This window comes from Phasianus colchicus, chromosome 4, assembly GCF_987193195.1.
Source record: "Phasianus colchicus chromosome 4, bPhaCol1.hap1.1, whole genome shotgun sequence".
Classification (NCBI taxonomy): Eukaryota; Metazoa; Chordata; class Aves; order Galliformes; family Phasianidae; genus Phasianus; species Phasianus colchicus.
In genome coordinates, this window is record NC_143439.1 from 10,082,417 (window position 1) to 10,109,497 (window position 27,081).

The window sequence follows — 27,081 nt, forward strand, 5'->3', positions numbered from 1 at the left end:
TAGGAGTTCCAATGTCAGCCTGCAGTGCTGGAGTAGGGATGGGGGGGGTAAGTGCATTTGTCTGGAAATTGTAGTCTTCAACTGGCAAAAAGCAATGATTAGCACCAAGAAAATGAATAAGACAAAGAAGAAGATGAAGATGAACCCTGGGATGCTGGGTTTGCAAGGTCATAGGCAAGAACACTTGTAATAACAGGTGTGTAAAAAAATAAGTTTGTAGTCAAGACTTTCCTGCAGTCAACAAAGCTGTATTAGCCCATTAGAGGACAGGATGTCATACTTGCAGATATCAGCCTTTGACTGGCTGTCATGGTGATGGCCTTGCACTGCAAGTGTTTGAGACACACCAAGCATACCCCAGAAAGTTAGCAAATGCTTCTGTTGATGGTTTACACCCTCTGAGTGAAAAATTTCTCCCTAACATCTAATTCAAATCTCCCCTCTTTTAGTTCAAAACCATTCCCCCTTGTCCTGTCACTATCTGCCTGTATAGAAAGTCTGTCTCCCTCCTGCTTATTAGCTCCCATTCAGTACTGGGAGGCCTTAATGAGGTCTTCCTAGAGCCTTCTCCAGACTAAACAAGCCCAATTCTCTCAGCTTTTCCTCAAAGGAGGGGTGCTCCAGCCCTCTGATAATCTTTGTGGCTCTCCTCTGGATCCACTCCAACAGCTCTCTGTCTTTCTTGTACCAGGGGCCCCAGACCTGGGCTAGATAGTCCAGATGAGATCTTATTGCATAGTGAAAAAAAAAAATAGATTGAATGAGACAATTCAAAATGAGAATAAAAAATAGGTTAATGATACTTGTAGTTAATCAAATCCTTGTCATGGATTTTGTCAAGTTTTGTGAACATAACACTCAATGAAAGGGATGTCCTTCTGCTAATCTGGGAGTGACTGACAGCACTGTGTGTTTCTCCCTCTGAGAGTACATCTCTCAGCAGAACACTGACAAAGAACAGTGGCTGAACCAGAAGTTTCTTCCTGAACTCCTAATAACAACCCAAAGCAATGTACACACTGAAGATATCTAACCTTGCAAACCCCCAGGTATGAAAAAAACTTAGGAATGAAGAGAGTGTAGCGTTCCAACTCATTGCTGACTGTTGTTAGATCTATTATCACTCAGTACTGCCCACCCAGTTTTCACAGAGCACTTGACAATTTCTTATTAATATCATAGAAGTACATAAGAGGGTTAGAACCAGAGATTGCTAGGATATTTATTAGGAAATGAGACTCTTGAATTAGAAATGTGATTCAAACAATCTTCAAGCAATATATTTTCTTGACCTCTGCATATGCTTTTGCCAATTTTATGGTGGAGTAATGTTAAATTGAGTGGGTGGTGTAAGCTAGGAAGGATTATATGGACCAGAGGGAATAGATCCTGTTAATGCTGAGTTCCAGATATTTCCCAGTTAAGAGTTTTCATAGGACAGTAGTTTTGGAACAGTACACCTAGTACTTGTTTACAGCAGCTAGCTGGGCTTCTCTGAAACATACTTGACTTTCCCTCATTTTTGAATAAAGATTTCTGTTTCTTCATCCCAGTTTTTGTAAAAAGGCATGTGTATAGGGTTTGTGGGAAGACTCTCATAGGGTATGTGGGAAGTCTTCTCTTTGAGGCCTTTCAAAGTAGGTTATTCCAGAGGAGAATTGTGGTGGGCTGTGAGAAGAGAGGATGGTGAAAGGGAGCTGGCAGACATATATTCAGATGGAATATATTAAGCACATTCCAGTCGCTCCTCTGGTTTCCCCAATAGCTTGAACCTCTGCATCTGACTCACTTAGTTTTATGACCTCCTGTTGCCCCTCCTTCTGTGCAGTTGGTGTTTCTTCTCCTTCATCATGTCTTTGTCTGCCCACACAATTTGTTTTTGTAATGTGCTTCCTCTTTTTAGTAGTTGAAAGCAATGTGCTTTCCATCCATTCTTCATCTTCCCTTAGCTCTCTCCTCTTGCTCTCCACTGTTTCTCAGCAGAATTTCAGTTTATTAATATATCATTAATATAGATAAAGATATAGAAGAATAGATACACAGTGCTTTTATATTTAATTCCTTAGCACACCTTTGCCATCTGATTTTTGAATTATCTTAGAGCGTGATTTTAAGTGTTATGAACTGTAATGGACTTCCCTTTTGCCTTATGAGCTGAACTCATATTCCCAGATCCTTTCCCTGCATTTTGGTTTCTAGGTTTTCTTTTGTTTGTTTGTTTGTTTTTAATTTTAAGAATACTCAGTAAGTTAGTAATCCTGCTCCACATCTAAGCTGTGAGATGCATTTCAGAATACTATTGTGTTTGTCATTCCACAACATTTGGCGCACTGCTGCTGGTGGCCTAGTTGTTGACAAGTAACAGATTTTGTGACAAGCCACACAATATACCATAAAATACTGAGTATCAACACTGGGCAATCAATCAAACAAGCTTAGTAATAAAAAAAATATATTATTAGAGGAATACTAAATATTCTTAGGACCCTACCTGGAAATGAAGGTGGCTTTGCTGACTCACGCTGCCATTAGGACAACCAGGCTTACCTGTTTCGATGTAGGAGTAGAAAAATACTTCAGTGTTTCCATCTTGTCAGAACAGATGAGGGAACCCCTAGGTAAGGGGACGAGGGACAGAAGTGGCTGGTCTAGCAACGAAAAAGAAGCACAGAGGAGGAAAACTCAGAAGAAAACTTGATCTCTGATTTAAACTTTGAAGCCACTGCTGTTTGAGTTTGCAAAAAAAAAGACAGGGCCCAGGGAGGGAAATGTTTGGGCTGCGTTCACTGGATATAAAGTCATAGTGGGAACTGAGCACTCTTTTTGTTAAACTATTGCTAAAGCAGGGTAGAAATTAGCTGCAGTGTCTTAGCTAAGCTTCCATACATTTTTCAGGCAGCTAGCTAACTTGAGAGACAGAGAGACATTCATTTTAATTAAAATTTTACTTTCAAACATCGTGTGTTTTGTAATAGTGGTGCACTAGGAACAGCCTCGTTCACATGGATCTCTTGAATAAAATATTTAATAAGCTTGAATGTGATGCTGTACTTGGAGTAATATCTAAACTAGCCTACATTGATTCCTTTGCTGCCAATTTTGGCAGCTTTTTTTACAGTGATCTCATGCATGTCTGCAATGCAGTCAATACTTTTTTTTTGTAAGATGGCATTAGATGTTTGCCTTTTCAAACAGTAAACATTGAATAGAAAGTTATAATCTAAAAGTTAATTAAAAACAAAAAAAAAGTTAATGCACATGAATTATGACTTTGTGCATAAAGAGGTTTAATGGTTCTCTGAATTTATGGTAGAACTTGTCTCTCTGGAAAGAAATATTGACTATGGAAGAAAATCATAATTAAAAACAATGTCTGTTATTTAAGCTGAAGTGCAAATGTCTTTGATGTTTTAATGTTGGATTGTACTCTGACTCAGTTCAAAATGGAAAGGAATGTACGCTCTGATGAAAAATTAGTCCAAACTCTGCAAACTGCTTTTAGCAGCAGTATGGAAATAGCCAACACCTAACTGGCATCCTTAGCTGCCTTGCCTGATTTTCCAGAGATTAGTCAGCAAGAGTCAGCTTTGAAGAATTAACTTCTGCTTATGGCAGCTGGATTGAAAAGAAACAATGTCAGAAGTGAATGACTGGAGGAAAAAGACTGTAAGGACTTGCAGTAGTGCTTCAGATCATGATGGCCTCTGTGTTTTTTACTTAGGTATCCACAGCAGTTATATGGGCAGTGTGGACAAATACTGTCTCATAGACACTGTCCTTCTTTTACAGCTGGACCACTGCCTCCAGCGGTATTGGATTGCATAAGGGTAGCCATAGGAGTCTTTACCTACTGGTACCAGTTTTGGTGAAATGGTGTAGTGTAGGAGCTAAAAACATAGTTAAAGGGCGTGTAAGAATTATTCTTGTTTAGCCAGAGATACATGACAGTTTCCACAGGAGGTTGTGTGTGTAGGGTTCAGTGCAAATTGCTAATTAGAGCCTACTGGTATTGCCACTCTGTGAGTGGAAAGTTGATTGCAATGTAGCCAATGATGAAGAGGCCCAGGTTCTCATTACTCAACTGTCTTTTATGTGTCCCATCGTACCATACAGCCTTTATGATGATGTAATTGAGTCCCTTTCCATTGGCATCGTTACAGTCCTTTGGGAACCAGTAGACATATACAGGCACAAAGTTGTTAGAGCCAAATGGCACCATGCAAAAATATTATGTGGATGCTGCTGATAAGGTAGACAGATAAAGCATAGTGATATGGAAATTATTGCTTCAAGTCAGTAAACATGAGTCTGAAGTGTGACAAAGCTACTAAAAGAAGCAGAACAGTAGCCAAGAAGTTACTTTAACGTCTTCACTTAGACTTGGTCCCAAACTTTGGACGTAAAATGATTTCCTAAGGTTTTTTCTTTTTTGTTTTGTTTTTTTCTTTTTCTTTCCACCCACTGTTCTTTTTAACAGTATTTAAATTTAAGCTTTAGGGAGTTGGTTTCTTAGGTTGATAGCTGTTTAGCTTAGGATGTATGGTTCAAACGAAGCCCGGATAAATATCAGTGGGAGTTGCTGCCTGGAAGTATTTTAACTTTAGATTCAGTTAGAGGTGACCAAGAGACAAGTCATTTGAACCAATGGAAATTTGAATAGTTCAACATCTTTCATTCAAATTTGATTAAACAATAACCATGGGAAGACCTTTATGAAATTTCTGTTTCTATAAAAATGCAGTGTGTTAAGTGATTTGAAAATAAAGCTCCTTAGTAGAAAATGTCACTCTCCTATATTGAAACTAAGCAGAATACCAAATCTTCCTTGAATTTCTGTTGAAGTAGTCACTGAAGTTCTAGCAGTATCTCCTAAGGGCGAAAACAAGGTCTGACTCATTTATGGGTATTTTCATGCTAGCCAAAATTTTGGAGTGTTAAACATTTTTCAGAGAATATTATTTATTACATATTTTTAAAAATAATTTTTATGCCAATATGAACCTGACTTAATAAGTGTTTGGGAGTTCACATGGAAAAAAGGCACTTCTATTGCAATTACATTCAATCAGTATTATTAATACATGCAAGCTTTGGACAGAAGAACATTTCAAACTTGTCTTTAAAGAAAGATTTCTAAAAATATTTACTATAATGTTAATGTGTACTTACTGTTATCTAGAAAACACACATGTTAGAAATCCTAAATCTGGCTATTACAGTATGGCTGCTCAACCATCAGGTTTTTGGTGAGTACCTTAGATTCTCATTTTGTTTACTTATTAGCACTGGAAGCCTTGTTATGCTAGTGTAATGGTGTTTGCTTTTGCCTGAACTACTGTGAAAATTGGGACTGAGTTCATCCTTGCCATTGCTCTGTGCAGTCATCTGTTAATAGAGAAAGCAGAGGCCACCCATGAGAGAGAATGTAATAAAAGCCAGTAACAAGAAGAGATTTGGAGGTTGGAGATTCTGAAAGATGGATGAATGGATGGATGGATGGATGGATGGATGGATGGATGGATGGATAGATAGATAGATAGATAGATAGATAGATAGATAGATAGATAGATAGAAAGATATAGATGTAGATACATATGAATTTGTGTTTACATTGAAACTTTATAAAATGGAAGTGCTGGTGTGGGCTTCTTCCTTTTGATATCATACTATAGGATTACTTTGTTTCTTAAAAGGTCAAATTTTGGAATTTGTATTTCATCAGACTATTAAAGGATTTACTTGTAAATGTCCAGGGAACAGGCTCTCAAAGATTAATTTCTGTCATTCTATAAAGCATATTTTAAGCAGGAAAGTGGTTATCATAGGAATAAAAATCAAATCAGCACTACTGTAATCAACTAGTAGAAACACTACTTCAATCTCAGTAATTAAGATTCATTTTTTTTAGCTTGACTCTTGAAGGTACGCTCTTATTTCTATAAACTGTGTGCATGAGACCACTACGTGTCTGGCAACAAAAGGTACCTCTCTGAATAAATCACAATAGGTGATTTTTTGTTTCCAAATCAAGTGATAAAAAGCTACCTGTCTGATTCCTTGAAGTGGTTGACTCTTCAGGTTAGTAGAGGTATATTATTAAAATTAGTAGGTATATATTAGAAGTCACTGTCAATCCTAAAATATTTTCATATACACATGTCCCACCAGAGGCTACTGGGAAATGTATTACTATTTGTCCACTTTGTTTTCCCTATACTCTTCATTGAGGGCTTGCAAGCTAGTTGCAGATAATTTTGCCAGGAAGAACTGATTCAGTGTCTCAGTAGTTAGGATGTTCTTCTGGGAAGTCAAAGTTCTTTCAGCAAAGCTGAAATTTAAATGTGTGTGTATCACATCATGTCTTAGTACCTTAACCTTCATGGTAGGTACAAATATGAAGTTTCTGATCCAAGCTTTAACTGGAATTTTCTGTCCAGCCAGGATAGAACTTCCTGCAGAAATCCTGGTACGATTCTGTGAGAAATTTTTGTTTTGGTGTGTGGGTATTGGTGTGTGGAGTTACAAAACCCAAAATTTCTGTGAGGAAAGGGGAAAGGAGAGGAGGAGAGGAATAACAAAATCTTGACTGGTTCTGTTCAGCATTTAACTCTCAGAGTGATTATTAAGGGCATTTGCCCTAGTGAGGCACTATGGCAACTCCTTAGTCCTATTAGGTGATTTCACCCCATCTTGTGTGGTGTTTCCAGATGTGATGATTCAGAGAACACAGCTTGGCCTGGCTACGGGAGTGGAGAAAACAATTTTTAAAATTTGCAAATCTCTAGTTTTAGTTAAAAATCTGAACCTCTCTGGAGTGACTGAATGAGAAGAAGGTAGCAGTTCAGACTTCCAGAGCAAACTGGATTTATACCTTGAAAAAGCTACCAGTGCTTGGCAGTAACATTTGACATTTCAGTTAAATTACTGCTGACTTCACATCTTTGTGCCAAAAAGTTCTAGAGTGCTTTCCCAAATGGAGATGAAGAAATTTACAGACTACTGTTCTTGAGACTTTTTTTCCTTTAAGATTATAGGACATGCTCTCATCACTTGCGGCCTCTTGATTAAAAGTAATTGGACTCTGGCAATTTTACTTTTCATCCTTCTTGGACGGCAGGGTGTTTTGCATGCTTGCCTGGGTTATCCACTGGAGGTTAGCACAGTACGTTATTTTGTTGCTTGATGCCTGTACACCAGGGGTGGCCAAACTTTTTTGACGTGTTGGCTGCACAGTGATTTACAGATTAAGGCTCTGGTCTGCAACAGTGCCAGCAAGGCTGCTGTTCTCTCTCGCTGACACATTGCACTGCTTTAAGCCGCAAACTCTTTGCTTACCCTTTCAGTCTTATTATAGTTCTTATCCCACATTTCCTTTTGGCACAAAACACTCCTTTATTTCTGCTTTGTGCAAGAGTCCACCCCTGTCTGTCTCAAGTAAATCATGAAAATGACAAAACAAACAGAAGCAGCTGTCTGTGGTCTACCTGTATTGCAAGGGGGCCGTAGATGGGACCCTTTTTCCTGCAGTTCGGAGCACAGAACAGGACCAGATGTTGTCCTCAGTGAGTGCTGGCCATCCGTGAAGAGTTGTGTTTGAAACAGGTGTTCTTAAAGGAATATGTCAGCGTTTTTCTCTCAAAGACTGCATGCATAGATGGTCTTACATTTAGTTTACAAACAAAAATAAGAATGAATTAAAAAATCATGTGAAAGCACCAGCATTTCCTTTGGTGTAGTAGCTTTTGAGTTTATTGAAGAAAGACCTGATACTGAAAAAAAACCTTAGAGGGAAAGTGTTTTACCACTTTTATTTGTAGTTTCACTGTGTAATTACTAAGAACAGTTGAAACAGTTCAGAGCAAAGGATCTGTCTAGTGCAGTATTTTCCATCAACAAGAACAACTATTTCAGCAGTATTTTGTTTTTGTCAGCTATAAGAAAGCACCTAGGGAAAAGTAGTAATAGGAACAGTAGAAACATATGTCATTCTTTCCCTCTAACACTTTTTCAACCACCGGTTATTTTTAGCTCAGAGGACTTTGTAAGCCTGGTGTGAATCATGTTTAGTTACCTGCAACAGATCTTTCTTTCAGCTACTTATCCAGTCTTCCTTTGAGTCCATGTAAACGTTTTGCATTCACTTACTTTGGCAAGGAGTTGTATCAAATTACTACTCAGCGTAAAAAATAACCTCATTTTGTTTTCTTGCTTTTTTGAACCTGGCTTCTACTCACTTCTTTTTCTTTTTTTCTGACAACTTACATATATGACATTTGGGATTAAACGTAAGCTGGCTTTTAGTTTACTTTGTTTTGATAATTTTGCTGACTGAGGAGAACTGGGGGCTCATTATTGCTATCATTTCTCTCTGTACTTACACTTCAGAATGAATCTGAATTCAGCTATCCATTTAATGACGGTAGAGCTATCACAGAGGTTTATAAGAACTAATTAATGGATTTTTTAGTGTTTGATGATACATATGGGGAATAACATCTCATTAAATTAATTCACCTCTGTAGAAGGAATGATTTTTACTGACATGTTCTGTTTTTTTTGGAATGAAAAAGGGACAGAACGTGTAGCTGTGGTCCTAAGTGAGACTGGTCGGAGCGCAGTTGAAGCCTTTTTAGGGCATTTAGGGCTCTGCCATATCACATGCATTGTATGGCTGGTGCATGAAACACTGTTACAGAGGTAACACTCTAAAAGACATTTTTAGTCTCAAGTGAATTAGGAAAGGGGGAACTGATGTAGAAAAAACAAACAAACCCAGACTGTTGTTTTAAAATGTTTACAGACTGATTCCAAGCCTTTTTCAAATGTTTGCACTGATTCAGAATTGTTTCTTTATTTTATTTTGCTCTGTCCCTTCTGTTTGGGTCTCTGGTACTGCTCTGGTGGTCTTATGTTGGTGGCAAGAAACAGTATAATATCTACCACCATGTTTGTCAGCCTACCTCAACCTCTTCTATATTCCTGCTTAGCTCCTGGCATCTTTTAATTTACTGCAGAAACTACAGTAAGGTAAGTAAAACCATTGAAACTCTGTCAGCTGGATACATAGGCTTCTTCCACCCAGATGAATATTCATTCAAATTTGATCTAAACATTCTACCAGTTTGAAATGTGCCTGGATAATAATTTGGAATAGGAATATCTCCTCCAGCAACCACAAGAAAAAACCCTTCAAAATATTATGGCATTGTAGGCATCACCTACAAACAGTTGTGTTTATCATTGGTATTGAAGGTAAAGAACTGTTTATACTTTTGAATTTCTCTTGTGCATCCATCTGGTTGCATTAAGGCCTTGGGCTGTGCCAAAGTTCTGTATGGGGCCTTAAGGAGTGACAAAGTTAGAGACTTCAAATAAATGCTTGCACCATATTTCATTGCAGAGTTTGCTCAATATTCTGTCTATCCCCATTAAAAAGAAGTCCCTGGCTTTGGCTCATCATGTGGTCAAAGCCACAATGAATCAGTGGATAAGTCGTAACTTCTGAGCACATTAGAAAGGGATGTTCTTGTCTTAAAAATGACTGTAATTCTGTTTCTTTGGAAATTCATCTTCATGAGAAGTAGCAAAAAAAAATGGTTTTCATCAGAATAATTTAAAGATGTATCCACTGTATCTGACATGGAGAGTTTCTGAAAATCAGCCAGGACAAAAAAAAAAAAGACTGAATCAAGTATCTGGAAGGCTAATAAAGACTCCAGGAGGTCCTGAAATTTAACAGAAATACCAGAAGGACTGTAAACAATACACGATTAGCAAGTGCTGACTTCAAGCTACTGAACCTAGAATTGGTTTAAATTTACTGTTAGGAATGATAAAGTGTAGAAGGTCTGGCTTTGGTGTACGACCAGAACCCACCAGTATGATAATTCTTGATACTTTGATGTGGGTACCTGGGCTACTGATTTTGGAATTCTGTGTGGTTTTAGTCAGCCCAGTTTCTGCCAAGACCAAAACTGGAGGGGAAATGTGCTATCCATAAAAGTCAACCACGGAAAGAGTCAACCACAGAAAAACTAGTCAAATAACATTAAGAGTCTCAATTAGCCCATGAATGTTAATGCTTGTAGCCTGAAACTACATCCTTGACCTGATTTGTTGGGCTTAAGTGTAATACTTTATCATGATTTGTAGGAATTTTTCTCGAGTCCAACAATAAAAAAAGATGTGTGCTGAAATATTGCTTTGTCTGCTTTTGATGAACTGAGATACCTACAGCAGTCATCTTAATGGAGGCTCCTACTCTTTTGATAAAAGAAAAACAGTGGTCTTTGTTATTTCTTTGGAGTTGTACCTTTCTACACAGTTCATTCTTGAAAAATAAAAAGCATAATGAGAGTCAGTATAGTCTTTTTATACAAATGTGTGCTCATGAATACTAGTCAGAGGAATTTTAAGTCATAACTGTATCATTTTAAATATAATAGTGTAAGTTAAATGTTATTCAGAACTGACATCTGAGGAGTCGTAGCTGAAAGTCCTCTGAAATCATTATCTCAGTGTGTAGCAGCAGCCAAAAAAAGTCAGTAAATCACTGCCATTATCATGAAGGGTAATGAAAAATTATGTAAAATCCTGATGTACCTACATACTGAGTACTGTGTGCTTCTGATCTCTGCATCCCAAGAAGTCATAGTGGTGTTAAAGGTTTATAGGAGGGCAACTAAGTGATAGAGGGAAAAGAAAATCTGCCTTATGGAGAGCAACTGAAACAGCCAGGACTCTTCAGTTTGAAAAAGAGAAGGCTGAGAAAGGTTATGATCAAGGTTTACAAAGACATGAAGGCGGAGAATAAAGTGAATAAAAATGTTAATTAGCTGCTACTACGGCAGTGCTAGAATTAGAAGGCACTATGGAAATTAATGGGACATCCATTTAGAAGAGAGAATAATTTCTTACAAGACAGACAACTAATTTTGGTATATGTTGCCTTGTGGAGACAGTGACAGTGAGTTCAAGAGTGTTAAAACAAATCTATAAGTGTCTGGTTCATAAACATGTACTAAAAAAAATGAGAGATTTATTTGTTAGAGTATGAGGGGAATGGCCCCAGAAGGAGATCAGGCTTACATATTGCTACTTAGCAACTCCTGTTGTCACTGTTCAGTATAGCAAGTGGACCATGGATCTGAATCGGTATGATGTTTTCTGGATTCCTAATGTAAATGTATATTTTAATATTAAATAATGAGAAATCTGCAGTAATGCATTGCAACTTACAGGCACTATGTGTGCTTGAATTACACATTTCCCAAAATGAATTTAATAAGTTAGATTGCTAACGAGAACGCTCATTATGTGTCAAATAATTGAAGCTGGAAAGGGTTTTCAGAAGAATTCAGGGCATCACATGGTAATTATTGGTATTGTGTATGTATTTGCCATACAGTATTAACGATTTGCAACAAACATCACTCTCACTGTATCCAACTGGCAATTTTAGCTGCTTTTTAATTATTATTCTGATTATATTACTCGTGAGCACAGAGGAGAAAAATGTTCACAGAATAACAGAATAGTTTTGGTTATTCTTGTAATTCCAGAGTTGGAGGCGAAAAATGGTTGAACTTCTTATTTGAACTTCTAACCTTTTGCTCTGGGATTCTTGCATCAGAGTGTTTCATGAGAATTCTGGCTTTAGACATGTCAGAAATATCACTGAGATAGACTCTCTTGCAGATATTTGAATACTTCCACTTCCAAAAGACACTGGAAGGTGTGGAGAAGTGTGATTTTTGCTTACTTGTTTCAGCTAATCAGACTGTCTGAAAGCCTGGAAACAAAGCCTATTTTCTACACAGCTTTTTGGTGTTAGAATAGTTGTCATTTTTTACAGTGCCAGCTCAGGTAATACAAGGCTTTTAGTGTTTTTCTGTTATCCAAATTTCTTTGTTATACTTTAGCAATACCTATGGTACACTTAGCAGATCAGCAATAGCATTATGTGATGTACAAAATAGCAGAAAAAAACATCTGTTGGCTTTTTTATTTACAAATGGCTTGTGGAATTTCTTTTGAAAGATGTTTTTACAATGCAACCACTAATTGCCAGCGTGACATTTTTGTCTTTTGGAAACAACTTCATTGACTTTGTGGGTTTCGTACTAACTGGAGAGAGTAAGCAAGCTAAATCTGGACTGATAAAGATGAGCTTATTTCACCTGCAAGTGTTCCATAAAAAGAGTATGAACTATTGCAGAGTTTGGGGATGGTAGAATCTGGACATTATATTAGCCAGACATTATTGCCAAATAGTGTGAATATCTTTCTAGAAACTTTGTACTGTGGAAGTAATAAAATTGAGTACTTCTACTGGTAATTTATTACTTACATGTTGTCTCACAACTGCAATTGTGAGTACTGCAATTATTGTCTGATTATGTTGTGCAAAATCCTGACTTTGTTACTAAAATGCAAATATTTGTAATATTGAGCTTCAACTTGCTGTCTTGTAATTTATCCTGGTTTTATTTTTATTCACATGAAGTAAAAAGGACAAGATAGGAAGTGCAGGAGCCACTTCTGTCAGTCTAGTTGGTGGCTGTCCAGATTTTTTAAGTTAGTACATAATCTCTCCACTATGCATGAGCAATAAGTTTCTAATTTAAAGTGCTTCTGTATCGAAACTGTCAGCTTGAGGTTTCTGCTGAAGTAGTTTCCTACAAAAAGTGAATTAGCTTTGCTACTATGTTAATTTCAGAAGTGACATTTGGGGCTTCTGAGGGAAGAAATAAGTTGAACACATTAAGATAAAAGTAGTTATTCAGAAGCACTTGAATAATGAAAAGCCTTTTCATTTTTCTATTTTTTGCTAAAAGAATCTGTTTCCCTCCCAATTACAAGAGTCTGTGATTTCTGTCTTCTGATGGAGCGTGGTCTCAAATTGCCCATTCAAATGTGAGTTGATTCTTGATCACAACCTTTCCATGCAATAGCACAGAAAGTGGAAATTTGTTTTACGTGGTACTGTGACAAGCCAGTGATAAAAATATTTTTATTTGGTTTCCATACAAAGGTGTTTTTCAAAGAAAGTTAGTGAGTTTTGTCTCTCAACTAGATTGTCATCCGCAATTTTTCCCCTTCTTCCAGTATTTGATCAGAGTGCTGGTCTTCCTGGAGGTTATCCAGTGCATGCCTGAAAAATATTAAGTCTGCGAGGGTGAGATATATTTCATCAGAATTTATGGCTGTTCAAAGCCACCAAAATGATTTCCGCTTAACTCTTTAGTGTTAAAGCCCGTGAAAATTGCTAATACTGTCACAGGTTAGAAATGTTGCAGGTGTTTTTTCATGCAGCGTTCTGAGAGAGATCGCAAAGAACCAGCAGCCAAAATCTTGGCTAACTTCCTTTTCATCTTTTGCCATGTTGAAACCAGGTCATAATTGCAAGACAGTTAAAAACTATGGGTTTACATACTTTCTGCTACTGTCAGTTAGCATAGCTTAACTTAAATTAGCATACCTTCTGTTTTCCCTCCACCTAAGGTTATGACTGAATATAAGATATTAAGGAGCTAAAGAAGACAATTCAACTACAAGATTTTAAAAATAAGATTTAAAAAGCAAAGCATGTCATGGATAGCTGTTGCATTAACCTCACTGCTAGATATTTGTGTTGTGCTTTTCAGAGTGTAGTCCAGCTTCTTTTTAACTCTTCTTCAGCATAGTAAGCAGCTGTAACAGGTGTTTAACCTTTTACTAAATGACAGAATTTAAAAATCTGAAGAGATCACAGTGATGATGAATTCTTTTTGATACAAGCGCCTTAGTTCCTCTCACTTCCAAAGGGAACAGCCCAAAGTAACTATGTAAGATATACTTTTGTTTAATGCAACTGTACTCTGCACCTGTGCAGCGTTCCCTGTCTGCCTCTGAAAAACGATTATTCCTCACTTCTGCTGTTCAGCACTGTGTTTAAGAGTGTGACCTCTCTTTGTGAAGCTGCAAGGAAATTTTATTTTCATTCTTGCTGCCAGCTCTCTACCCACTGATGCTAAAGCATGTTGCTTCAGAGAGCTGACAGATGAAGAGTATGACTTCAGACAAAGGAGTAGATTGTCCAGGTGGCCACTCTACGTTTGCACTGCTAAGCACCCTGCTAAGAAAGGACAGCTGTCAGAGACTGAGAATTAATCTTGTTGGGTTGTTTGCCTTGTTAAATGAGGGATTGTTAATTACAAATAGTGAGCGATTGAGTCAGGCAGGATCTCTGAGTGAATGACTTTCTCCCCAAAGATGTTACGAAAGTATCACTTCAAGGTAAAAGGACGTAGATATTTGTAATTAACCGTAAGTGAGGGGAGCTTCCAGCACTCTTATCTAAGTCAAATAGGACTTAATGGGAAATGGCTTCCTGTCCTATAAAATGTTGAGATTATTAGAGGGAAATGTTTCCCGTTCAGTGTCTTGGCAGGGTAACACAGCTGAGGTCTGTACTTTCAAGTCTAGGTTGTTGCTGTTACTCAAAGCAGCTTCTATTAGTCAGCCTGGCTATTCTTATATCATAGTCCACTTAGAGTTTGCTGTAAAAAAAAAAAGAAAAAGAAAGGGTTCCACCACACGTTGAATCAGTAGCTCAGATTCTAAGGAAAAAAAAAAAGTGTTCAAGGATTACACTGTTCTCTCCGGTGCTATAAGAGACTCTGCTAACTGAATACTGTAGTTTCTTAGTCACTGAATGACTACAGTAGTCAGCAAGTTGCCAGTACTGTAGCAATAAATAACGGACCATAAGGCAGGTACCCTCAGACTGCCAGGCTGCTGGGAAACCTGTCTGCAGCATGAATCACTCTAGTTCAAATGCTTGTGAGAACTTTGATGTTTTATGTGCTAAGCAAAAGCCTTAGCCATTAGAATATCATGTGTTTTCATGAAGTTTCATATTTCTTCCTCACCATTCTTGGTTAGAAATTCTATTAGAGCCTTTTATTTTGTCATAACGAGTACATGATGACTACATAATTTTCAGTATCATTGCTCCACTCGTCTACAAACTAGCCTTATTTTTACATCTGTAATCCTCTCTCCAATCCCTGTGAACTGCAGGGGATGCTGGCAATTATTTAGTTCAACCTAGTGGTTGAACTAAATAGGGTTCATTTATTTATTTATTTTTATGGAGTGTTAATGACTTTGTCATGAGTATTTTTTAGGGATTTTCCCCAGTCACTAATTTCGAAGAAAATATAAATTATGATAAAGTGCACAGTAACATCTAGTGATAGAGTAACAAATGTTAGGCTGTCTGCAATGTGTCATCTTCAAGATACATACTATCTGCAGTCGAATATTTTTTGTTTCTGACTGTTCCTGTAGCAGGTATTCTTTATGTAAGGTGTCAGCTCAGATGAGGGAATGCTCAGATTGAGAGCAAGTTAAACTGTGAGGGCAATCTGAGTGTCTTTCATATTATCATCTTTAAGTTGTGAGTTGAGCGTTTGAGTCTCCTGGGTCAGCCAAGGGATTCCATGCTAGAAAGAAACATTGAGTCTATCTCAGCCAAAAGTCAGTCTGTAAGACCAGTGGAGCATGAATATACTATAATTTACCATCTTTGTTCATTAATGGCTTCCTACTGGATAACCAAAATATTTGAAAATCATTTAGTAAAAACTCTGCTCTTTCTCAGACAGACATGACTGGAAGAATGTTCTCATAAACAAGGAGTTGCTGTCTGTTTCTTCATCCTAAAATGATATTCAGTGATGAATATCTTTTTCCTGGCTTAAGTCTTCTCCAAATCTTTGTTAACTCCCATCTGTTTTTACTGCATTCTGTGTATTCTAATGAATTCTTCAAGTGCCATGAAACCAGGCTTTTTTGGACAAATATTTTAAAACTGTTAGTAACTAAGGATATACCTTACACATTTACAGTGCTTACTCAATAAAAAAAACAGTAGTTGATAATACCAAATTGGCTAAGAATAGTTTTACAGTGCTTAAAACATGTTCTTCTGTACTGCAGGCTATAATAAGTGCAATAAATCCAAAATGCTTACTGAGCTTTTAAGAGATTTTTAGTGTGTATCATCTACCTTGCCATCTTATCCAGAAAAAAAACAAACAAGTAATGCTGAAGTCAATTTAAATATGTAAAGAGGTCTCTTTCAAATATACATATACATATATATTTTAAAAAAATTCATTTCCTTGTTCATTTAATATGATAGTAAAAACAATGTAATGCAGCATTTGAAGAAGCTCAACATGTGTCATGAGGTGGCTACAGTTTGGCAAAATCTGAGTTTTAATTTAAATTGACTAATTCAAGCTGATTCCACTGGAATTTAAAACTTCTTTTAGCAGACACTTTGCTTGTTGTTCTTACTAAACAGATCTTACCCTGCTAAAGGCAAGCCTTTGCAGATAGGTACGCCTGCAGTCTCAGTCTGCTTTTCCTTGAAGGAAAAAACCATTGCATAGTTGTGGTGTACACCTTGATAAAGTTTTGATGTCTCCCTTTTCTGTTGCAACAAACCTGTTAGTCTGAGTAAACAAAAAATTGCTAAACATTGGAACAGTGTCTGAGCTACCTTTACTGCATCATTACACCCAGAAGTGACTTTCACAGCTTTCAAGTTAGTCTATTTAGTTAAGTTTTCAGTAGTGACATTGCATGGTTGCTTCTATCTCCAGGACCATTCTTACTACTGTAGGTAGTGAGAATACTGCATCCCCATCATAGAAACATTTTCCAGAAGCTTTTGTTTGTACACTTTGCACTTTGGTTCAGCAGTAATCTATCCTTGTGCCTTTAAGGAAATCTCGTATTGCATCCAGCATTCTACTGCATTTGACCAAAGACTGTTACTTTAACATAGAGATCACTTCCTATTAATATTAATGTATTGTTCTGAAATACTACTTTTGAATGGACTGCTCAAGAAAGTGAAATGAAATTCACACAATATTGTAACATGCAAGCTAATGCACTTCCTAAATTGGATTAATCTGTCTAAATTAAATTTTGCTTTTATGATTCGTGTTCTTTAAATTCATTTGCTGTTGTGAAGACTAAAATAATTTGGGATCCTATACATACATTTCTAACCCTATTTTATAAATGTACACAGGGATTTAAAGCAGGATTTTTCTGAAGATTCTTGAAGAGTCCACAGGATATTTTCTAAAGATAACACCAACTCCTATGTTCCTTGCTCATCCAGATGACGTTGGTATGAAGAGGATGATTGAATAAAATGAACAAACTTAGAGAATTTTGATTTTGATGCCAAGTAAATTAGAAAATTCCTCTAAGTTCAGTGATGCCGAGGTTTCATCTTCCTATGCCTCATAAAGGAGCTGGGCAAACCAGTTCTTTTAAAACACTGACACGATAAGCTTCTAATAAATTCAGGCTATTAAAAGCTTAGGGTGTCTAGCAATACACCTGCCTAGTAAGGTTTGGCTCTTGATACAGCTTTTGCACGGGTTCAGATGGATGCCTCTGAAGTTCTAATTTAAGGTCATGTCTGCTTTAAATTTACATACTAATAGCTGTAATGCCTTAAAGAACACTTTAAGGGGGCTTAGGAAAAAGGAGAGAGTAATAAATGCTGAGTTCTCTTTTGTGATAGTTAACAATGACAAAACAGATGGCAAAATAGTAATAGCAAAGAATATTATGGTGAGTCAGTAAAAATTGGGTGGTTTTTATGGCCAGCCTGATTTTCTTGGGATATATGCATCAAAATTTAGTACCAGGGTACATATACACAGGACTGTGGAACATTTGGGATCTGAATGTTGCTGATCTGGTTCCGTGCTCTAGACAGAGCCAACTTCCCATGCTTAACAGGAGAGCTTTGAATACCTCTGAGGACAGACGTTCACAGCCTTTCTTAGCAGCCTGTTCCCTACATAGCCAACTTTCTTTCAGTATTATTACACTTACATGCAGTCACATTTTCATGATCCTTGCCTCTTGTTTCTTTATGGTTCTGCACAGAGCCTGATTATCTTCTATATTGCTGCATACCAGCTAACCAAAAGCACCAGTTAGAAATTCCAAGACTTATCTTAGCAAACTCGCTTCCCAGCCTCTTCCTTCACGTTCTCCAGACAACCTAGTTTAATGGTCCTCCTCTGGATGTGCACCAGTCTGTCAGTCTCTCTCTTACTGGGTGCCCAGGATTGTGTGTGGAGTGCATTTTTTTTGCCTCTATGAAGTCTTCAAAATAGAACATAATTTCTGCACATAGCCTTTAAAACAGGACTTTTCATCTTTAAGTCATTATACAAATGAGAAGTTCTGAAATTTGCTCTGCTAGGTGATTTTAATTCCCATTTGAGAGCTTATCTGAAGTGAATCTAAATGAATATATAAAGGTTGCTAATCAAGATAATGGCAACTCTGAAATTGTTAGAAATCCTGCTTCTTATTTTCCCATCCAACAAGTGTGTAAAATTATTTATTCTCCTTTTTGGCCCCTGGAAAACTATCTCAGTATTCTTGTGTTTATATTTAAGGAAATTCAAAGACATTTATGCAATGTCTTGTTTTTTGTACTTTTGTTAATTTTCTAGATCTCTTTTGGCACTTCTTTTCTCTTGGTGCAACCGAAGAGTCTAACTGCTCCTTATTTCATACCCTTCCGCTTATTCTACTTCACTAGTTATACCTTTCTCTGCCCTTTAATTTGCACAACTTTCCTCATTCTGATTCACTTCCCTCTGTGCATCATCCACGCCCACTAGCTTTCTTGAACTGAACCAGAGAACTGAGGGAATTTTGAGTTACTGTCCATTTGCAGAGCCTACATAAATCATTTGGCAACTAATTTAGGCCCTTTGCTGCACTCCCAAAGTGATAAGATGCTGTGCTAAAGAAGGCCCCAGTATTACTTGCTGATTTTAGGAGGTTGATTTCAATAGGGGTTGGCTGTATTAAAGAGCCATTTACACTTTGTTGTCAAGGAGAACTTGCCAGGAGAGCTACAGGGTCATTAGCCTCCACTTAGCACCACACAGTGCAGCAGATGCTTCATGACATGTCACAAGGAAAGGCTTTTTTTAATGGAGTGTCAAGAAATCCTAGTCTCATGAGCTTTGTTTTTGTCTTCATCTGCTGCTGTTATCTAGCAGCGAGTTCCCATTTTTACCAATAGGTGGGCATTTACTTATTTGAACTAGTAAAGAGAGGAGGAAATTAAAGAAGCAAAGAAACATTGCCAGTGATGTTGCCTATTTTTCTCCTGCATTTAGTAGCACATCCTTCTATGTAGAGACATTTGATGCTTAGGCAAGAGTTAAACCTAGAAATGTAAATTCCATGAGCTTTTAAAATTCCACGTGACTTGAAAATGAGTGCAGATAAGCCACCCATTTATTTTAGAAAATAGCCCAGAGTTACAATGAGCAACATAACTGTCAACTCCCTTTGTGCACTAAAGTTACTACAGTGTTAAGATCCACAGGTATCAGATGTGTCTTAGTTTTATGTTCTGGATACAGAAGACTACTGAGAGTGGGACCTAAGGTAGTTGTCACAGAGAAGGTCCCTTGCAGCTGTTGTAATCTTCTTTTTCAAACACACACCAAAAAAAGAATATGATCTGAAGAAATACAAACTACAGCACAGCTTACTTGAAGAGATGGTTGGTAAAGTTTTAAAAATATCCAAAAACCCCAGCAGAACAGAAACCCTTAGAAAGAGTTTGGATGTCACACAGTATGTGAATGTGTCAGGTTTTACATGGTAAACAGGGCAATTTTGTAAGAGTTTGAATTCGGCCAGTCTTTTAACCATCACGGTGGCCTTACAATGTGATTTTACTTCTCCTCTCTTATTTAGACAGCTATGTCTTCAGCACTATATAAATCATCTGAGTTAATCTGAGAAGTGAAGGTTTCCAAGTAAGCAGCCACACCCTGAAAGCATGGCATGTGAGACAGTATGCCTTCTATTTTAGGAATTCTTCCTTTCATCCAGAGAAAATCCCTCAAGAAGTCTTACCTAAGCCATAAGGGCTCCCTGAATAAATGGGAATTTACTGTGTCATCTTGTCATTAAGAAATACTCGTCTCTGTTCCATCTGAAGGTGGTTACAAAGTAGGTGGTGGACTTGTGTCCAGGGCCAAGAGATGAGCAGCTGAGGAAGGGTCCTTTGTCCCAGGGAGAGCAGCTTCACCTATTTCTTCTTTACTCCATTTCAGTGAGGTCATATTATAAATATTTACACCGTGAGAGAATGGAAACCTCTGAAATTGCTTAAATAAGATGGAGTAACAAAATAAAATTCCCACCTAGAGAACAGTTCCACGGGGATAGTTGGGATTTTGCTAAGCACTGTTTTCAAGATTACTGATAACTCTGGCTGTCTCTTTCTGAACAAGAAATCTTTTTGTATGTGTCAAGTAGTATGTGTGTGTGTGCAGAGCCCAGGAAGGCCAGTTGGTATTGGGTCAGCAGCATGCAGACTGCCCAGAAAGTTTGTACATATATGGACCAGCACTACAGCTAATGCGTCCTTTTTCTTCTGGCTGTTTCTAAATCCCTGAACAAATCATCATAGTTCACTTTGTCAGCCCGGGCAAAATTTACATCTGGAAAAAGAATGTCACAGCTGGTAGAACTATAGGAAAATAAAATAAGAATCATCACCATTTTTTATAGACACTACAGCGGCCAGTGTACGAGAAAACGGTGAAATAATAGAAAGTAATTCAACTTTTCTGTAAAAAAAAAAATTTGTTTCTTTCAAATTGTATTTGTTTACAAAATATAATTTGTGTCTTTTAAAGTGCTTACTATTTGTTGTACATTCTTCTACATCTAGAGTTCCAGTCATTTTAGTGTGGGTCAACATCTGAATACAGAGAATACTTGTTTGCAACTGCATCAGATGTGTTTCTTCTGATTCTTGATTGCAGTGGGGCCCTCCAGTTTGTGTCTCTGTGGGTACAATCTTCTGTTTTTAACAGTATTTAACTGTGATTTGGTAGATAGGAATGCAGAGGGATTAGGACTGTATTACTGACAAAAATTTGTGTGACTCATGAGACAAAAGTCTGTGAATTAACAGTGCTTATCTGCCAAATTTTGGAACCTGTCAGTATAGCTCTATCAGTGTAATATTTTTCAGTACTTTCTGGAGGATATGGGGACATCTGATGATTTCAAGGTGATTTGTCAAAAATGAGACCTGAAGAAGACTGAAACAGACTTGTTTCCTTTAACTTATTTAAGTATTACTTTTTCAAGAGCATTGCATTCCTATTCAGTTTGATATATGCATATTTAAATACCTGGAGATCTAAAGCAAATGAATATAGAATATCTTTGGATGTATCTAAGAGAGGTATTTTTGAAGTATTGTAACCTTGTAAAATTTTTAGGAAATTTGTCTCATAGGATCACAAAATCTACTCTTGCTGCTGCTTCTTTATCCTTGCCTCAGTTGAATGGCATTGCTTTAAAAATAGACAAAAACAAATAAATAGACAATAAATAAAAAGAACACCAGATATAACTTCTTGTGAGAATATCCATCTACTCATAAGCTCAGTTAAAGATCCATTATATATAATTTTGAGGAGGGTGGGAAGAGGAGAGGTGAAGTAGACATGCCATTTGAAGAATTAGAACTTGTAGGACAAACTTCATGTTTCCTCACAAAAATGTATCTTCAGCCCCATCCTTGCTCTGTTTTTATTACAGTTCCGAAACAGAGTTTTAGCCTGAGTAAAACAGGTATTTCTAGTGTTTAATCCACTACTGTCAGGACTCAGCTGTTATCACTTCCACCAACACTGGCTCTCCTGTAGAGCTGTTCTGTTATGGAAGCAAGTGTTCACCATGAAGCAGAAAAAATGCAGTGATTTGTGGTGCTGCTGGAGGTCAGCAGCTTCTTGCACATGCAGCTTAAGTTTTTAATGAGGAAGAAACACTAATATAAAAGAAATGAAGGAGTGATTCTCAATACAGGCATCTGTGACATACTTAGAAGGGAGAAAACTTGCTCTTTAGAAAAGCAGCAACAGGAAGAGGAAAAACCAGTAAATAGGAAAGTAATGAGATCTAAACAGGCTACAGAGTCATATCTAGCAACTGCCAGCAATGGAATGTTTGAGAATAATATTGCAGCTGTTACCTGGTAAATCATAAGAAATCTGAGAAATGGAAAGATCAAAATGCAGCACGTGGGATTAATGCCGAGTGCCATACTGTGTGTATCTGCCTAAACAAAGGAAATGTAGAACACTAATGCATTAAAGCTTCCGTAATGATAATAACCTAAATTGGGGCAGTGATTTCTGAACTTTGGCATAAACCCTGGAACCTAGTAGATATCAGAATATGAGAATTCACTTGGGCTGCAAACCGAGCATCCAGATGTTGAACATGCGATTTTCTGGACCACCTCCATTTCAGCCATTGGAATAACATGCAGGAAGCAGAAAATAGACCCCCTTAGAACAGCATGCACTAGTGAAACAGAAACAAAGTCAATGTATTCTGTAGTTTTCTCCAGGCCTCCCACAGCAGAAGAAAACAGGGTAAAATCATGGCTAGTACTCCCTCCAGCTGACAAAAAGTCCCCAGGGTGTGTTGTCAGATGGCATTTTTTTCTTATTACCTTGGGTGTTAGCTTTTGTTTGGGCTTGATGATGTTTTTATTTGTTTGCTTTTTGCTCCGGAATGCACAAGTAATTTAAAAACTTTTAAAGAGATGAGGAGAGTACAGTTTGAATTATCTGGATTTTTCTTTTCTCTTTGCAAGAATACCTGTGGAATTTGGCATCTGAGCCCAGCCTCACCTGATCTGATCGCTAACACAGTCAAATTGTTATTAAAATATTTTGAATCGTTCAAACATGATATTGATAAGTGAAATGGAGCAAAGAGACAGAAGCATCTGGTTTTAATGAATGTGGTCTGCTTATACTTGAAAGCAAAACCATGCAGGAAAAGGCTGGAAATTCTTGTTCAGAGAATCAAAGTACAATAGTGTTTTCCAATACCTGACATCTGTATGCTTAGTATGACCTGGGTGACTTCATTCAGCCAGTTCTTCATATTTTTTAGATTAAAATGTCATATTTGAAATATATTTGGTGCTTTTTTTAAAAAAAGCCTGTTGTGTACTTCTTATGCTCCTGCAAAGCTCTTTGCTTTGAGTGCTGCCATAACTTTTAAACTTAGCTACTTTCTTCCATGTAATGTATTATCAAACTATTTTTTTATATAGAAATGTGTGTGTTCCAATAACTCTGTTGTAGTCTGGACAAATAGGGGAATCCTTTCTGGAGATAACTTTTTCCCATATGTAAGAAAAGAATAAGTTGAAACATCCTTGTAAACTGCAGAACCATATAAAAACCAACTTCAGACATACCCTGTATTTTGGGGAAAAAATGTGAGGATGTTTCAAAACAAATTATGCAGTAGACCACCTTGCTCCACTGCCTTCAGTTCAGGTTTGTTAGCATTTCATCCTATGCTCTTCACAGGGAACCTGCACACCATTAGAGTGCCTTCCAGACAAGTAGCAGTAGTAGAGTATAATAAAAAAGCTTTCTGCATCTTCTCTTTAGGAAATCATGTATCTTATGTGAGGTGGATAAACTTGTTTGGAAATGCAACCTAGATATCTGCGTAGGTTTTATACTTTGAGTTCTATCCAGTAAAGATGATGAATTTTTATTACCCAACTTCTTTTTCTGTCATTGTCTTTACAGCCTAATCTCTCTCTTGGATTCAGAGAAGTAGTCATCAAGGTGCCTAGCACAACAGTGTAAGGCTGCAAATATTTAGGACAGATGTTCCGGACGCTTTGCATACCATGGTGGAATTTCATGGTGAATACATCTAACTGTAAAGAATACACCAGGTGCATGAAAACAGTAATTTAAACTCCAGAGTATGCATTTCAGGATGGTATTGTCTTTGAACTAGTATCTGAATTAAGAGTAAAGGTTTAGAAAAGAATAAATGCCTTTGACCATAGGCACCCACCTATTGCCTACATTTGAGTTTTAACTTTCTTTTTCATACAAAAGACAGAGGATAAGCACCACAATTAGTAGCATCTACTCTGCTGAGGTTTTTCAGTATTTAAAGCTGTAGTAAAAGTAGTTTTCAATTACAACTAATAGTTTTTTTGAATCCTTTTGTGACAATCCCAAAGCTGAGAAATCAGTGAGGTTGGCCAGTTTGATGAAATAGTTTTCTTAAGTCAAACTATTGTAAAGTTAGCCATTAAAAACAAATAGGTTGCATTGCCTTTGACTATTTACAGTTTCTCTTTGGCTCCACCAAGCACTGGGACGTCTAATCAGGGGATTATCAAGTAGACTAGAGAAATAACAAAATTCAGTGCTCTCGTAAATATTTGTGTAGCACAGGCCTGGAAAAAGTCCATGTTGTATTTTACTGTTGATAATTTAATAACTCTGTGGCACTCCTGAAACTGTCCAGTAAATGTCAGGATGTGTCAAATGAGGTATCTTGTAAAATTTAATAAGCTCAGATGTAAGATGAAGTAACAATGTCACTGGTAAATGGATTTTGTAAATGATGTTTAGGGCATTCATTTAAATTGCGCCAGGAAATAAAGTGAGCTATAGCCATCCAGCTTATCATTAATAACAGTGACAACATAAGTGACAAAACAAATAACTCACGCAGAAATGGTTCAGTCTATTAAATTATAATGAGACCAACCAACAGATTTCATATAAGAGTCAAAAAATCTGTGATTTCCTCTTGCTACAGAAAATAGACCGTAGTGTAAACAATTGATTAAATTAACTAGATCTCTGTTCCTTGTGCTTAAGGGATCGCATACAGCATGCTATCTGCCACAGTAGTTTGTTTGCACTGAAATTAAGCAATAATGATTGAGGCACAGAGCATTTCCTGGGGATTAATTGACCGCCTGAGAGAAGTTGATGGCCCAAAGAACAGCTCCTGGCCATTAACCCCAGCCGGTCATTAATCCAAAGGAAATGCCCTGCCCTAAGGTCTTTATTACTCCTAGAAAATGAAAACAAAGAAAAACAAACCCATAAGGACCTAGGTATTTGTTCTGTGTGGTGAAGTTTTAAATCACTTTGTGAGTGCAGATTTTGATAAAATAAATATCTTGCTGATTATTTAGCTGGAGTGCTTGTTTCTCTCTAAAGTGTCTTGATATCATCTAGACCTACAGAGTTGACAAGAAGCTAACTGGAGAAACACGATCTTCTTTTCACCTTTATTAATCTGTCTCTCTGTGGAATGCAACTTATGTTCAGTTCTAATGTGATTTAAGTAAGGTGAATGTGTACATTAAAAATGTATATTTAAGTAGCCTGTGTCATGTAAAGTATGTAGAGTAAGTACTGGCAGAACACCAAACAGACATAGATTCTACTTTTATTATTTTAAACTCTTTCTCATTTTGTAATCAGTGGATAGTCTATGCCTATATAAAAAAAAAAAAAAAGTAAACATGAAAAGTACATAGTAAGTTGTATGAGTATGTGCATTGGATTTCTTGAGGTAAACTGCAATTCCTGGATGCTTGTTGTTTCCTCTGTACTTTCTGAAGCTGAAGATCACATCAGAAAAATTAAGAAAGGTGGCTGTTGAAGTGTAAATTTACCCTCTTCTCCACTATGATGCAGGATAGCCTCCTCTTTACAGCCTTCAGGAAATCTGTAAAAATTCTGTTTTCAGAAAAGTTTCAAGCCAATTTCCATATGAATATCCATTAGCAACAAAGTTATGGCAATATGTATTTATTAAATAAATAGATTCAATGTTAATATAAAATGTGAACTTGAGTTATTCACTTAGATGCAGAAATTTTGCTTCTTAAACTATGCTACAAAGAACAGATTATTCAGTGTTATTCTTCATGTTTCTAGCATTGATGGATCTAGGGATCTAGATCTAGGACCTAGGGAACTTGCATCAGGTGGAACTGATGAGAGGTAATGTTCTTCCTCTAGCCACACCTAAAGAAAGAAGCTGGGGTAAAAGTTGCAATGAAGTTGCTTACTATCAGGTCATACACTAGCCTCTACAGGCCAGAGATTTACTATAAACTTTTCTTTTTTTTCTGGGGTGGGGAGGAGAGATTGTATAGCACAACTGAAAAATGTAAAATCTTTTTCTTGTTTAAGTAAAAGGCAGATTTTTGTAGTTTATATAGTTAATAGCAAGCAGTTAATCTGCAAATCAATCTCTGTTTAGGTAAATGTTTGCAGTATAGCAATAATTCAAGGAATATAAATTGATGAAGATAAAGGGTCACAAAGAAGTTGAGGTAAGATGCCTTTTTAAAAAATTTTACCTTCTGCCTTCAAAGCAATCCATAGGCATTTGTTGCCAAGATGTGTTGTGCTTTCCATGTGTTGTTTGTTTTACAAAAAAAGTATTTTGTATGATGTGTTGTTTTCAAAAGTGAATGTAAAGCTATACTTAGCTATAGCTGTGGGAGGATGTCCTGAGGGACTACAGTGACAGTGGCTTATTGCCAATCAGACAGAAAACTGAAATTCTATTCTTGCCTTTTCATCCATATAAGTATCCATTTGAATAGAGCTGAAATCTTCTAATGAAGAGCTCTTAATTTTAGCAGAAGTTAGAAGTCACTACAACTGATAGCTAGAAAAATCTTGACTTCAACAAAGGTTTATTTTGAGTAGAGAAGTTTTAACCTTTGGAACATTGCACAAACAGAACATTTGTGATAGATTGTCACTGGTCATTTTTATAGTTTACTTCTGATTCTTACTTGTATCCTAATATTCTGTTTCTAGAATATATGCTTTATGATAAACTCTGGAGAATCGTTGGCCAGTGTTACTCATGAAGTCAGACAGGGTAATTTCATTTGGTTACTGTGTGCCAGCAACCTACTTCACCTACTTGTTGTGTGATTCAAGGAAATTGCTTTATCTTTTTTCTTTAGTGTCTCATTTTCTTTTATATATATATATATATATATATATATATATATGTATTATAAGTACTTATATTTTATTTGGAATTCTTCAAAGGAAAACATCCAGGTAATGTCTTAGGATTTTGATAAAATAATTCTTATTGCATGTGTCATTGACGCAAAGATTC

The 27,081-nt window shown here is 36.9% G+C and overlaps 1 long non-coding RNA gene across 1 annotated transcript in view; it reads left to right on the top strand.

Annotated features, from left to right (window-relative positions):
* Nucleotides 1–26,230, top strand: part of LOC149918043 (uncharacterized) — an 81,651-nt gene extending 55,421 nt beyond the window's left edge. Inside the window, exon 3 of the long non-coding RNA XR_016465801.1 lies at nt 26,200–26,230. This is a non-coding gene — a long non-coding RNA (uncharacterized LOC149918043). The remainder of the gene's footprint in view (nt 1–26,199) is intronic.
* The last annotated feature ends 851 nt before the right edge of the window (nt 26,231–27,081 follow it).